Here is a 12,575-nt window from a genome sequence, read left to right on the forward strand (position 1 = left end):
GTTTGAACTCCAACTAGTGAGCTCTGTCACTCTGATGAAAGAGTTATTGTCATGATCTCAGAGCAGGAAAAGGATTCACATTAAATGATACTTGCATGAAATTCTATATCATTCATACTTTTTACTGTGAGTTGAATAATTAAATTTAGAACATGTTCATTTCCTATGCATTATAGTATCACTGCCTATAACTATCAGAAAGAAGTCTTGGTTAACATATGAAACATGTCTGACTTTTCCTATAGTTTTGCTTTTAATTCATTTCTACATATAAAGAATTTGGCAAAGAGTTACAAAAGAGCTAACAAAATAATAGAAATAAAAAATTACAACTCAGGGTAAAAGGCTAAGGAAACAAGGGATTATTTTGGGGGAAGAAGTGGGTGAGGGAAATACAGCATTTAGCTGAGAAGAGATATTAGTAGAGAATTATTTTTTCTTTGAATATACTAGTTCTCACTCTTGGCCTTATTTTGAAATTACCTGGGAAGCTTTGAAATATATTGATACCTTAGCCTTATCCCCAGGGGTTTTGATTTAACTGGCCTGGGATATAACCTGAATATCAGGAATTTTAAAAACTCTTTGTGTGATTCTATTGTACAAGAAATAATTCACTTTAAGATTATTTTAGGAAGGAAATTCCTGTACTAAAATACATCAATTTATGAAACTTAAGTTTAACTCTCCTGGTATTCAGATATACCATGATGTGGAAAGTAATAGAAGATGAGATTTCTGCATTTACACTATTACAAGAACAAAAGAAATAGTGCTTCAATGGTAGTGTGAAAAATTTCAATTGGAATAAAAATGTTTCTTTAGAATTTGGCTTGCAAAATTCTGGAATGGTTAACCAAGGCACATTGTAATATTTTGTTACTGTTCATACTAACTCCAGGCAGTTTTGCCTCTTAGGCTCTAAATTTAGAAAGAACTGGGCTTGAATTTCTACTACCAGATTTACTAGCTGTACAACCCTTGGGGGAATTAAATTCCCCATGACTTAGTTTCATCATTCATTCAGTTATGAAACAAATATCTATCAAAAGATATCGGGAAGGCACTGCACAAGGTACTGAGCATACAGCAATGAACAAAATAGTGTACCAAATGGGATTGCAAACCTTTCTTATCAGGTTATTTGCAAGGATAACATGAGAAGCATATATAAGGTAGTTAGGAGAGTACCTAGTTATTGTTATTATTAAAATTAAACAAATACTTAGAATTATTTATAGTATTGTTTCAAAGGGGTAGGTAAAATTTAATTATAATTAAATTCAATGAGAATTTTTACTAATGGCCTGTAATGATGATTACACCTTTTGAAACCCTCTGTCTTTCAAATAGGACTTAAAACAAACAAAAAAACAAAGTATAGGTAACTCCTCAAAGCAAGAAATAAGAACAACAAAAACACAAAGCACATGATACATGTCTTGGGACACTGAGCAAACCAGATGGCTCAAAAACACCCTAGAGACCATTCCTAGCATGTTCCACACAGGAAGTAATGAATCACTGCTCTGCTCATTCTCTTTCATTTCTTAGAAAAGAGAATGTCACTGATAAAAAGAAATAAAATCCATTTATGTGAACTCTACATCTCAAAGCATTAGCATAGAAATGTGAAGCTGAATGACTGATTTAGAAACAGTGTGTCTACCTGATTAAAAGGTAGAGAATTCCTCTTGAATAGAATGTTCTTTGAATACAGCAAAAAATGAAAGCAGAAAAGTACACAGAAACATCTGTATTATTCTTTAAGATATGGCCAAGTACTACTAACTGAATAGAACTTTGGAATAGTAGAAATTTGTGACATAAAACTGACAAATATTTACGGAGATTTTTATTACCCACCATGACTGGGAACACTGGAAATGTAAACCATCTACAGATATCAAAATCTATCCTATAGTTGGACATTTAAACTTTCAAGGAAAATCTGTGCTAGAGCTATTAATGCAGTGAAAACATTAGAATTTTCTTCAGATTATTATAGCTCCTGACATTTAGTACATTCTTGCCAGCATTATTTTCTCCTCCCTCTCTTCACTGCCTTTATATGCTGTCTCTGGGGTAGCCTCACCGTGCAGTAAATGATGGTTGGGGCAGATGAATACTTCACCTAAATTTTGCCTCTTTCCTCAAGGTCTCCTGTGCCAGTAGATTGTGCAGCAAAACGGACCAATCGTCATTCACCTACTCTTCCATTTGCTTTCTTAAAGGCCCGCTTGTGCACAGTCAATGGGAAATGGCCCTCCAGTTAATCTAATTGAGTTGTTAAATTGCCAAAAAATCTCCAGTCTGAACACTCTCAGGCCCATGTTTTATGGTGCAGAGCTATGCTCTGACTTTCTAATGCTTGCTGATCAGGGTAATACAGTCTACATTAGGAAGTTGTTAAGGACTAACTTGAGAACCTCTGAAATTCATATGGTTAAGCCCTAACGACAAAGTGACTGTATTTGGAAACAGGGCCTCTAGAAAGGTAATTAAGGTGAAATGAAGCCACAAGGATGCTGCTGTAATCCAACAGGGCTGGTGTCCTTATAAGGAGAAGGAGAGACACTAGATTGTCCCTTTCTCTGCATGAACACAGAGAGAAAACCATGTGAGGACCCAGAAGGAAGGTGGCTGTCTGCAAGTCAGGAAGAGAGGGCTCACTAGATACCAGTTTTGGCATCTTCACCTTGGACTTCCAGCCTCCTGAACTGTGAGAAAATCAATGTCTGTTGTCGAAGCCACCCAACCTGCGATATTTTGTAATGGCATCCTGAGGAGATCCATATAAAGGTCATAGCTCTTCTTTTCACATTCTGTTTTAAAACTGCTTACTCATTGAAATTAAAAATCAAATTTTTCAAAGATTATCTACATCAGTGACAAATTTTGCTGAATTCAGTTTACTGAATTATAATATAGTTTATATTAATTCAGTTCAGTTTACTAAAATATAATAAAGGAGGGAGAATGACATACCAATTGTGCAGAATTACATTCAGACCAACTTTTACTAATATAGATATTCTATAGAATAATATTTAAAATGAGAAGCAACTGACCATACTTCGCTAAAATTGAATTACCTGTATGTTCTTGAGATGAGGTCAAATGTAGAAAGCCTGGCAACTATGCTATGCAACCAACTGTCTTTCTGCCTGCACTCACTGGGCTGGTGGGCAGCAGGAGTTCCCTGCCTTTAAAGTGTTCCTCCTTCATAAAGTGCAATCCTTCCTCCCTGCTCCAACAAGTCACCTCCTGTTGTTTCCTTTCTATTCTTCATTATTGACCTCTTGATACTTATTCAGTGTTTTTTCTGTTTGTTATAAATAAAAGAGAATAAAATTAAAAACAGACAAGGGATAATACAGTTCTTAAATTAAAAGATGTAAATTATTTCCCTTGTGTTTTTTCAACCACTCTAAAAGTTAAGAAGATAAACTTTTAAGGGCATAATATTGTCTTTTACAGTTATGTACTTAATCAAACAACAGATATTTATCAAAAACCTACTTTGTCTAAGAGTTGATAATACATGCTGAATTTATACTCCAGGAACTTTCTTATTATGTGGATGTTAAAATTATGTCATTGGGAAATAGGTTAGTGAGAAATGCAGAACTATGTTAGAGAACAGTACACACACACACACACACACACACACACACAGACACACAGACACACAGAGTTTATTTAAAGAAAACAAATAAATCAATACATGTTGACCCTAGTCTTCATGGCTTGTTAATAATCAAAGTAAAAACAATTAAAAAAATTAAATTGCTTTTTGGCTTGGGCTTTCTCTTTTCATTTCCTGTAATAATCATTTCTGTCACTAATTCCAACCAATATTTCTTGATAGAGTCACAGTAGACAGAGGGAGTGGGACAAGGTGGAAATGTTTGGAACCAATCCAATTAAAAGTTATAGAAAAAAATAACAGCTTCACATTAAATTGGCAGATTGCCTTCTTACCTCATTTTAGCTCCAGCAAACTTTGAGAACTATACCCAGCTGCTGTTGCAACCATGAATTTTCAATATTTGTCTAGTAATGAAGGTTGATTTGCAGATATTCCATTCTAAGAAACTTGAAAAGTACAGCTGATTCAAGGAAGATAGAGCTTTGTCCATTTATCCACTCAGAAAGAGAAAAATACTGCATCATTTCATTCATGCAGAATCTAAAAATGTTTGCCTCATAGAACTGGAGAGTAGAATGTTGGTAACCAGGGGCTATGGCAGTTGTAGGAGAAGAGGGGAAGTTGAGGATCTGTTGGTCGAAGAATACTACATTTCAGTTAGATAGAAGGAGTAAGTTCAAGAGATCTATTGTACAACATGGTAACTATAGTTAGTAACAATACATTGCATTATTGAAAACTATTGACAGTGAATGTTCTCACCACAAAAATTGTAACTATATGAGTTCATGCATATGTTAATTAGCTAGATTTAGTCATTCCACAATATACATATACTTTAGAACATCATGTTGTATGTGATAAATGCACGTCATTTTATCTATCAATTTAAAAAGTAATAAAAAAGGAAAATAAATGAATTGTTTTTTAAAACAATTTAAAAAACAATTTCAAGAGTGGCATAGTGATTCAATAACATTTATTAGGCACATATTGTTCCAATCATTACTCTCATTCTGGTTATGATTGCTAATAATATCTATAAACATGTAAATTCAGATTACATTGTAATAAATCTTCACAGCATTAATTGGTCTCCTTCTGAGCCCTCAAATTTAGGACTGATGGGAAAGCACCACCCTGCAGTTTCCATCTTTTCTCCATTGCATGGTCCTCAATCAAAGTCACACAGTTAGCCTTCAGCAGTCAGTTCAGGTTTGTGTAAGAGAGCCTTCTACTCTTTTTATGTGGACTACATTCAGTGTTGTTAGTTACAGAGATTAGGAATCAAGAGACATGGATTCTGGCTTGTTACATCTGCAATAAAACTTATAATTTATTTAGGTGAACACTTCATTTTGCAGCAGGTGAAAAGAAAATATTGGAGGTGCCCATCTAAGGTCCTCAGAAGAAAGTCTCTTAACCTTAGTCCAGTACTTTTCACTTCACCAGAGAGCTTCCATTCCCTCAACTCTTTTGGTGACTCTCCACCTGACATAGAACTGAAGACTCAGTTTCTTCATCCATGAAATGAAAATTATAAGTTGGGTGTTTTGCAGAATTCTTATAAAGAGGAAATATTCATAAATGTCTATGAGGAGTATAATGCACCACAAATTCAATATATTCATTTCACCATCATGCAGAAAGGATCAGCCATGTTCAGTGCAGCAGCAGCAGCAGCAGCAGCAGAAGCAGTGGAGAGCCTTTGAGAGCAGGCCTGTTGAGACATCTCACATGTTCGTGTGGGGAACAATTTTTGCTAATGAATATGATTGGTTGGAATAGAATTGAGTTTATCTTGTATAACAGGGTTATGAGTTGTCATATTTTAGAGATCTTTGCCTTAATTTTTTAAAATGTGATATTGGAGTAAAGTATTCATCTGAGTAACATTAATATGGGATTGGGGGCTTCTCTGATGTTATCACATCTATATTTGGCAGCATAAAGGACATGATAGGGTGGAATGTTGGTCTGTCCACAGTCTTGTGTGTTTGTCCTGTCTGCCACCCCGTGAGCTGGACCACATTGTTTAACTACTCTAATACTCTGTTTCTTTTCATGTAAAATGTAGGCCACAGAATGATTATTTTTAAATTCCTTTCTAGTTCTATGGTACAGAAATATCTCAGTTAATGGTAATCCTAAACATAACAAATATTTGTGGTGCTATATGGCATTTTCTGTGAAAATAGATTGTCTTTGAATTAAAGGTGCTAAAATTGTAAGTGAAAGAGTGGAAAGCCTTGAATAAGTGGCAGTGGGCTTTCTCTGACAATACAATGTTCTTGCTGAAAATTTATAATAGCTGCACAATAAAAACAACTATTAAATCAAAATGGACTTAGTATGTTCAGAGACACTTGAATAAAACCTATTAACAGCCCAACTGAATTTAATTAAATATCACGAGTAATAAAAGAGAGGTCCAGGGGTGATTGCTGAGAGATTATTCTGAATTTGAAAATTTGACACTCGGTGAGTGAGGAGCTGGGTCCCAATGGCAAATGTGCTGAGTTGATTAAAGATGATGAATTTTCAACAACAAGGCAACATAAAAGTTGCACTGCAGTTTTTTTTTCCCCAGAATATCTGAGACAGCCTGACACTGCCTGGAGGAGGATAGAATAAGCTTCTATCCAGCACTTGCCTTCCAGGGGCCCTCCCTAGCCAGAGAAGTGAGTCAGCTGATCTAGACATCTCCATCTCAGTCTGGCTCCGTGATACCCAGTGAGGCACAGGAGAGAGCACATTTGGCATTAGAGAAACTTGGGGTTTTGAATTCTGTCTCTGGCTACTTAACAGCTATGTGAATTTGAGCAAGTCACTTAACCCATCTGATCTTGTTTCTTCACCTTCAAAAGGGTGAAGAGAAGAAAGCCTTAAATTAGTGACAGTGGGATTTCTCTGACAATAAAACATTCTTGCTGAAAATTTACAAATAATATATGAGTAATATAAAAGCAATACCATCTTTACTAACAAAATCCAAAATGTTAAGATCAATTAATTCTTAAAATGAGTATATTCCCTAGTGTAAGTCCTAACACTGCAACCACCTCTCCAAACTTCTGAAAGTAAATCAAACCTGTTAATATTTCGTCTATCTCTTCTTTTCTCAAGGTTCCTTGGGCACAAACTGCTAGCCATCCTTCCCCAACTGTTCATACACCTTTTGATCACTTTCTTAAGTCACTAAATGGACACCTTGGCTTCTTATTCATCCTTCTGTGGTATTTCCTTCTGTCCTTCGTGGAAAGCCTCAGGGAAATGGCCCATGTAATGGGGCGTTGCTCACATGCATAATGTTTCCTTCTTATGGGATAATAGAAGAATAATGGATTATGTTTAACATTCTTAAACAGGATGGACTAAACCATCAAATGTATTTCTGGAAGACATGGTTTATATTGAGGGAAAATGGGCAGATCTACTAATTTCTTGTCTGATGGCCCTTTTGTTCAGGAAACCAATGTAAAAAATGCTTGCTATGAAAAAATGTTAAGGAGGAATTTTCACTTTGGTATGCCAAATAAAAAAAAAACAAAATTACAACTGGATTTCACTGTGGACTCACAAGTTCTTCCCGAGGAAGAGAAATGAAAATCCCGAGAACACCCTCTTAGGTTTGTTACAACTGGTTCATCCCTGAAGATCTGGGCTGTGAGGTCAGGGCAATTCCTCTCTAACTAAGAGAGTTCTGGGCCCAGAAAGAATTAGCACCGCAAATTTCCCATTTAAGGATGGGAGGGTTGGGAAGCAGAGTGAGGATTATGAAAGCTGGTGAGACTCTTTAACTAGTTCTTACATCTTGGTGCTCTGAAATGTCAGTCTGAGTGTCATAATAAAGAATTTAAGTGTGCCCAAAATACAGATTCTAAAAAAATGCAGATTCAAGATTGTTACAATAAATTCTTGAAGACATGATTTTCTTCATATTTCAATACACAGCAAACTTTTTGTTTTTACATTTCTGCCCACTGATGCAACTAAAATAGTTTCCTCTTACCAAGGAAGAGCTTGCCTAGCTATTAATACAAGAGTCCTTCTTTAAAATGATTTTGCCCAGAGGTGTTTTGAGGCCAGGTGCTGTGGCTCACACCTGTAATTGCAACATTTGAGGAGATTGAGGCAGGAGGATTGCTTGATCCCAGCATTTTGAAACCAGCATGGGCAATGAAGTAAGACCCCTATCTCTACAAAATATAAAATGCCTGCAGCTCCCGCTACTTGAGACGATAACGTGGGAAGATCCCTTGAGCCCAGGAATTTGAGACTGCAGTGAGAGTTGTGATCATGCAACTGCACTCCAGCCTGGGCAGCAGAGTAAGACCCCATCTCAAAAAAAAAGAAAAAAGAAAAAAAAGAGAAAAAAAGGAAGAAAACAAAAGAAAAAAGAAAAAAAATGTTTTGAAATGAAACACCCTTCATGTAACGGTAAGAAAATCAAAATCAATATTTATGACAACTTATTTTTTCCTTTTTCCCTATCTCCTTGATTATGAGCCAAAATTTTATTGAAAATCTTGTTTGCTATGATAGATAATCGTTCTGAGTTATCTTTCAAAAGTCCAGCTCCATCCCTCTGCCTACAAAGGACATAGCTTCGTTCCTTTCTATGGCTACATAGTATTCCATGGTGTATATGTACCACATTTTTTTTTTTTTTATCCAGTCTATCATTGACAGGCATTTGGGTTGATTCCATGTCTTTGCTCTTGTGAATAGTGCTGCAATGAACATATGCATGCATGTATCTTTATAATACAATGATTTATATTCCTTTGGGATATACTGGGATTGCCGGATCAAACGGTATTTCTTCCTCTATGTCTCTGAGGAATCGCCACACTGTCTTCCACAATGGTTGAACTAATTTACATTCCCACCAACAGTGTAAAAGCATTCCTATTTCTCCACAGGCTCATCAACATCTGTTGTATCTTGACTTTATAATAGAAAACCAAACACTGCATGTTCTCACTTATAAGTGGGAGCTGAACAATGAGAACACACGGACACAGGGAGGGAACAACACACACTTGGTCCTGTCAGAGGAGAGCAGGGGAAGGGAGAGCATCAGGATAAATAGCTAATGCATGTGGGGCTTAATAACTAGGTGATGGGCTGATAGGTGCAGCAAACCATCATGGCACACGTTTACTTATGTAACAAACCTGCACACGTATCCTAGAACTTAAAATAATTTAATTTTTAAAACATTAACAGTTCTAGATTTAAAAACTACTGTCACCAAATACCTAATCATATCTCTCTAAAATTCACTTTCCCTTGAATTAAAGGAGTGATATATTTTTGCCTACATAATTTGTTATAGATTCAGAATAGTAACTGCTTGGTTTCCATTCTTAGCTGGACAATCGACCTTTTTCAATAACTTTTTCTCTTGTGTTTAGCCAGCTCACTGGCTAATTCACAATTATTCAGAATTTTGTTGCTCTGTCCACAACAACACATATAAATAGCATTTTCACCCACTGTTATGCAAGACATGCAGCAAGAGATGCAAAAGGTATGAGCCTCATCTCATCAATTCTCTGGACTTCCTCCAGCCTGCTAACTTCTGAACCATTATTACATGTCTTCCCCCAATACCTCCCTATTGAATCAGCACTGGTAAAAATCTTCAAGTCTTTTTTACTATGCAAAGACTGATTTCCAAAGTACATTCTTTATGAATGCTAAGCTTTCTATGTTCATCTGAAAATGCCATTCTTTTCCTTACTACTGATTTATGATTTAGCTGAATGTAGAATTACAGGTTGACAGCTAGTTCCCCTCTAACTTTTGAACATATTATTTTATTTCTTCTGATTCCTCTTGTTGCTGAACGTATTATTTTATTTCTTCAGATTTCTATTGCTGCTGAAGATAAGTTTATTTTTATCAACCAAATTGTTGCTCCTTTCAAGGTGACCTTTTTTCTTTAACTGCTTTTAACTCTTGGTATTTGATATTCCATGGTTTCATCATGATGCAATTCATTAGATATGTTTTTATTCTTTTTGGTGCTTATTGTGTTTCTTCAACCTGAGTACATGTGTTTTCTTTCATTCTGGAAAATCTTCAACCATTTTCTCTTCAGTCATTGCCTCAATTCAATCTCAATCATTATCTTTTCAAATATTTCCTCTACGTCTGGAACTCCTAAAAGATAAATGCTATACTTTCTCCTTTTATTTCTTATGTCTTTGATTGTATTAGTTTTCTATTGCTGTATAACAAATTACTCCAAACTTAGTGGCTTAAACAGCGAGATTTGCCATCTTGATTTCTGTGGGCCAAGAGTTTGAGTGTGGCCTAGCTGGGTTCTCAGATGCTGGGTTTCTCACTGGAGTGCAGTCATCTCCAGGCTCAAGGGGGAAGGGCTCCTTCTTAGCTCATTCATACTGTTGGTGGGTTCTTGCAAGCTGTTGGACTGAAGCCTTAATACCTTCTGAGCTGTAGCTGGAGAGCCCCCTTGACTTGTTGACACACGGACCTCTTCACAGTGCATCTTACAATACGGCAGCATGCCTCTCCAGCAGAAGCAAGGAAGAAGGCAAGAGAGAATGCCAGCAAGAGAAAGCCCTAGCAAAGATGAGAGGCACAAACTTTTATTATCAAGTCACAAAACTGACATCTCATCACTTATATACTGTATTGTTAGAAATAAGTTGCATGGTCCTGCCAACAACCAAGGGAGAAGGATTATGCAAGAGTTTAAATACCAGAAGGCAGGAATCACTGGGGCCAAGTCGTACCAATTTTTCTTATTTTCCACTTCCTTATCCTTTTGATTCTTCCTAAATGCTTTCCTCCTATCTATTATCCATGTCACTGCTTCCTTCTTAAATTATTTCTAATCTTCTATTTAAAATACCCATTAATTTCTAAATCACCTTTTCTGATGTATAATATACTTAAAGTAAAATACACCCCATTTTAGTATATATATCTGAGTTTTGAAATTTTATATAACCTGTAACTGTCACTGCAACCAAGATATAGAGCATTCTGTCACCCCCAGAAAGTTTCTTTATACTCTTCTCAGTCTGTCTCCTCCGACTCCTGACCATAGGCAACCATTGATTGCCTTACTACCCCCAGTAAAGATTATACTTTTTTTCCAGAGTTTTGTCTGCCCACCAGTTTTAATTAATTTTCAGTTTTTAGGGAATTCAATGACTATTTGAGGCATGTTCTAACACGATTGCCGAAATAGTTGTGAAAATCTACACATTTACTAAAAATTATTGAGGTGTGTCCTTACAATGGCTAATTGTTGTTTGTTTTTGTTTTTTTGAGATAGTGTCTTGCTGTGTCATCCAGGCTGGAGTGTAGTAGCCCCATCATAGTTCCCTGCAACTTTAAACTCCTGGGCTCAAGTGATCCTCCCACTTCAGCCTTCCAAATAGCAGAGACTTTAGACTTGTGCCACCACACCCGACAAATTTAAAACAATTTTTTTTTTTTTTTTGAGAGAATGGCTCTTGCTCTGCTGCCTAGGCTGTTCTTGAACTCCTAACCTCAAGTGATCTTCCCACCATGGCCTCCCAAAATGTTGGGAATACAAGTATGAACTAGCTTCAAATTTTCTGATATGTATATTGTATATCAGTAAAGCTCTTAAAGTCTTTATAAAAATTTAGTGACTATTTTTATTTTTAGAAATTTTATTTGATTCTATTTTAAATTTTTTAAATTTAAATTTAAGTTTAATTTAATTTAAATTTAATTGTTTCAGTTTAATTTAATTTAAATTTAATTGTTTCAGTTTAATTTAAATTTAAATTTTAAATTAATATTTAAAATTCTTCCATTGAAAGAATAGGTAATTGTCGACTATTCTTGTCTAATATTTAATTATAGTCTTTTTGGTTTTTTAAAACCTCTTTAAGAAATTTTAGCATACTTGCTTGATGATCTCTGTCCTACTATTTTATGCGTCCTATTTCTTAGGATGACAGTCCCACTAATTGCTGACTTGTAGGCTCTCCATTCTTATGGTTTGCTTCATTATAAAATGTACAATTTTGTACTGTCAGCTCTTTTTTAGCAATTGCTTTAGCTGTGGGAGTACCTTGTGTCTTGGGTTGTAAATACAGAAAAGTTCTGGTATTTCTGTGTCAAGTGTGTTGTTAGTTCCCAACCATGTAGGCAGTATATGTCTGTGTCTCAGGAGTGACCGTTTGTCTTTCTCTCATTTCTCTGTGCTAATAGAGAACTTTCTTATTGCGTTGTCATCCAGGTATACAGCTTTTTAATTTCCTTTTTAAGAGATAGGGAAGCCCTTTGAGGCCCTCCCTGCCAGAAGCTCTGTCTCCAGGCCTGCATGGATATTAAAAATCTAAGATCCAATCCCGGGGCAAATATATGAATCTGAGCCCCCAAACTCCCAGCAAAATATTAACTTCTACTTCCCATTATATGTTTGAATTCAATCTTCTTTTTGGCATTTTGTGCTTTTTATCCCTTTCTTTTGAGTTCAGCTTTGTATTAAAAGTATTTTTGGTTATCTTTTATCCATTATTTCTATTATTTATAATATGTGAAGAGCCTTAGTTCACCATGTTAATGAAATTCCTTATTTTTCAAATCACATAATTTCTTTTTAGTTCTTATTTTACTTGATTCCTTGAAACACTGAGTATGTCATCTTCTAATTACAATAACTCCATTTACCTTGGCTTTTGTGACATTCATTCACTCGTATTCTTTCTCCTACTTAGAGAAAGCCGTATCACTTGTTGGAAAAGCATGAATTTTGTCATCAGATAAACCCAAATTTAACACTGAATCTTCTACTTAGACACCATGTGATCTTTGAGTTAATGATTTCACTTTAAGATTTTTATCTGTAAAATAAGAAAAATACACATTTTTAAAGTATATGTTTTTTTAAATGCACATTTTTAAA

Source organism: Trachypithecus francoisi, unplaced genomic scaffold (assembly GCF_009764315.1).
Source record: "Trachypithecus francoisi isolate TF-2019V2 unplaced genomic scaffold, Tfra_2.0 Lachesis_group1, whole genome shotgun sequence".
Lineage (NCBI taxonomy): Eukaryota > Metazoa > Chordata > Mammalia > Primates > Cercopithecidae > Trachypithecus > Trachypithecus francoisi.